The sequence below is a fragment of the Pleuronectes platessa genome, chromosome 4 (assembly GCF_947347685.1).
Source record: "Pleuronectes platessa chromosome 4, fPlePla1.1, whole genome shotgun sequence".
Lineage (NCBI taxonomy): Eukaryota > Metazoa > Chordata > Actinopteri > Pleuronectiformes > Pleuronectidae > Pleuronectes > Pleuronectes platessa.
Genome location: NC_070629.1, coordinates 400,788 through 404,255, shown reverse-complemented (window position 1 = coordinate 404,255; position 3,468 = coordinate 400,788). Strand labels below are relative to the sequence as shown.

The window sequence follows — 3,468 nt, the reverse complement described above, 5'->3', positions numbered from 1 at the left end:
TTTTTATCGTTGCTATGATGGTTGCCATGGCACCACGGGCGCAGCTTGGTGTTTAAATCACAGTCCCTGCGTAGTGTCCTTCAGTGATCGTGAATGTTATTCATGTTATATAATAGTAATATTTGAGGCTAGATTACATCTCTAATGAGAAGGATCATGCGAGTCTGTTTATACCGAGGCCGGCCCGAGTGCGCGACCGGCCCGAGTCCGCGAGCCGAGCGAGCCGAGCGGCCCGAGCGGCGCGAGCCGAGCGGCCCGAGTGCGCGAGCGGACCGAGTGCGCGAGCGGACATGACGTGTGGCTGTCGTAAAAACCCTATTTGTAAACAACCAGCCCTTTAACTCGGGGCTGCGTTATAAACACGGCGCGCTTGGAAGACCACGATGTCATCTTCCTTCTGTCAGGTAAGTAGTTTATTGTTTTTAAAGATCGTTACGATCTAGGTTTACAGTCCGAGTGCGGAGAGAGTCCGTCAATCCACACTATGGACGCTGTTCATCAGCTAATACGCCATTGTTAGCCACATGCTTCAGCCCACGGTAGCCTGTGCTACCTGGGAGGTGAATACATGGTTGTTGAAAGCAGTTCAAGACGCTTAGCTCATCATTGAGGGACGCTACAATATAAATATAAACATGAATTTGATTTATGAATGCTTTAGATTAATAAGGAGTGTATTTGTCTACCATTACTCCACAATATCAGGTCAATTTGGTTTAATGTATAGTATGCACTATGACAATAATGTTTCCATGTTATGGAGTTGCGATTCATTTTATAAAACAATTGCTATGTTCTGTTTTTTAATCAAGGAGGATCCAAGTGAAGCTACAGGAGTTTCATTAACGTCAACAACTTGGACCAAACAGTTTGTTTTGCTTGATGAAGAGCAGGAAGGGCAGCCTGGAGAGAAAGAGAAGCCGGGTTGAGCCCACTACCATCATCCACGTACCACGAGGAAGATGAGGGAGAGAAATTATCCTACCATTAAAGAGGTACTTTTAAGTTACATACCAGAAAAAACATTTTATATAATTTGCCAAATATACATTTTTATTAAATCCCCAAAGTACACTTGCTGAAATACAAGTTAATATCACACTGAAAGAATTTTGATCAATCATGCTTCCCTGCTGTGATTGTTTAACTAGGAAAACAACTTTTTCCACAGGAAGGCAAGTAAATTTAAGGAATACATGTGCAAAGTTTTCCTCTGTTATGTATAATGATGACCCCCATCAAACATAATGTTAGCAATATTTACACCTTTTAATTCATACTGTTTATTTCTGTCTACATGTGTGAATTTGCCTTCATTAGTTTCAGAAAAGAGCGATGATGTATCGGTCAGTGGGCGGCAGCACAAGACTCCGCAAACTAGTCTGTAAGCAAAGCAGACGAAGGCATCGAGGTTGCGGCCTGCCATCATTGTTATTTTGCTTAAGGGACTGAATATGTTTCATGTAGAAATATTAGCATTTCCCTTATATCTACCAAAACTGCTTGTTTCACAGACTGCAGTTTTGTTTTGATCCGATGCGGTGTGCAAATACAACCGTATCTGCAATGGGTTGTGGGGCATTAACATTTGTAACTCTAATTTTGTTTTGACAGACTGTGAAAAGAACGTTGAGAACATCACCACTCTACAGGAAGACACAGTCCAGTAATGGGTGTCAGAAGTTCAGTAGTGAACGACAGGTACTGTGGAAAAATATGTGTCATTGTTGTACAATGTCCTTTGACTCTGTTTAAACAAGGTCAACACAAAAAGGTTTGATTGTAAACTGATATCGGTATGAATTCATGTTATTCTCCTCGTCAAAAGAAACAAACAATCCAAATTACCTGCAGAAAGCCCTTGATGGACGCTTCAGCTGCATCGTCAGACTGGTGAGACAGCAAGATGCCAACTTTAATGCCAATTTATTTGTGTAACATTCTGTGACCAAATGTATAGATAACTTTTTGTAGATTGTAAAAATAGATAACCCATTTATTACAAAAAAACTACACTAGAATTATCGCACTGCGTTGTATGACTCCGCTAACCAGAGCAGTGTCCGTCTACATATTTCTTCATATTTTCTCTCATATAAATGACACTGTATCTCTTGACAACTGAAACCATAAGATGAGGTCAGTGTGGCCTTGACCTTTTTACTTTAAGACAAATACAAAGTTAGACAATCCGAAAACATGCAGTTATGCCTCCGGCGACTCGCTATTGCAGAGGCATTAAAACCGTAGTGTAGTAGATTGGATTTTATTGGTGTTACATTGGACATCTTGTATGGGTACACCAAAAAATATATTTGGTTTCACATTCTAGATGGCAATAAGCAGAGTCATCAACTCAGGAAAAATATTTCTGTAGAAAAGAAAGCCTTGTATGTGTGTATGTATACATACACACAAACGCACAATTGAGACGTTTTTGTCTTTTATCATATATTCTCAGGCAGTACTGATGCATTTACTGAGAGGGGACGTGAGGGCCTACTCTGCGTGCTCAGAGTTCAAGCCCAGCAGGCTGCAGCGGGCCTGACATATTCTGGAACAGCAGCACAGTCTTTGGATGACTCCTCTGAAGATGAAAACATGGCGAGGTACTTCTCCACTGATGAAGAACTGTGAGGGCTGTGATTAGCTACACTCTCTTGCTACAAGGCTACTCATGCTACTCCCTGGCAGCCTTAGGAAGGCATTAGCTTGCTGTGTGGTAGCTGTTAGCTTCAGCATTTTTAGTTTTTAGTGGCCTGTCTGACGTTTATGTTAAAAAAAAATCAGAGGGAACCATCTTCATAATTTAACACTATGGTTTGTTTGTGTCCTTCAGTTCTTCTCAAGAGAAGCAGTACAGGTGTGCCTCAGCTCCACGGTCCCTCCTGCAGCCTCCGCTCCTGATGCTAACCTCATGTCTCCATCACACCAAGCAGCAGACCTGGATTGACAGACCTTTCTCCAGAGCTGCCCCCTCCCTCTGAAACCCCCCTCTCCAAAACACTATTTGTGTAGTTTTTAAAGTATTTTTTGCATGAGAATTGTTGATCATAACATTTCCAGCAGATGCCTTAATATAATGTTTGTGCACAATAAATGACATTGATCATTACATAATGGTATTTCCTTGCACTTCTACACCATGATATTGTCAGATAAGATGCTGATTACATTAAAGCAGTGAATGCTCTGCTTTAAGCAACATAAACACACAATGATTCAATGGATCTGAAGTAGAATGGGCACATTACATTCTGTAGAGAATGCCTCAGTTATGGAAGTCAGAAAATAACTTTCTTTATCTGAGGTTCCAGTCATTTATAGTCACAGCAAAGCACACAGGTCTGGTTGTCTAAGTGGCGCCCATATCATATTGTTTAAGATGTGTAACATCAAGTTTGTGTTTCAGTGCAAAATTAGTCATTAGTCAAGAGTTCACCTTCTTTACACTAAAATTAGGTGACC

The 3,468-nt window shown here is 41.0% G+C and overlaps 1 long non-coding RNA gene across 2 annotated transcripts; it reads left to right on the top strand.

The window, feature by feature from the left end:
• The first annotated feature begins 292 nt into the window (after positions 1 to 292).
• LOC128438674 (uncharacterized) lies at positions 293 to 3,033 on the top strand. 2 transcript variants are annotated; one of them, XR_008338370.1, is made up of 6 exons: positions 293 to 404; positions 813 to 995; positions 1,615 to 1,701; positions 1,829 to 1,893; positions 2,462 to 2,609; positions 2,840 to 3,033. It is a non-coding gene; the product is annotated as an uncharacterized LOC128438674 (long non-coding RNA). The 2 variants fall into 2 exon arrangements; XR_008338371.1 differs by lacking the exon at positions 1,829 to 1,893.
• Positions 3,034 to 3,468: the final 435 nt, after the last annotated feature.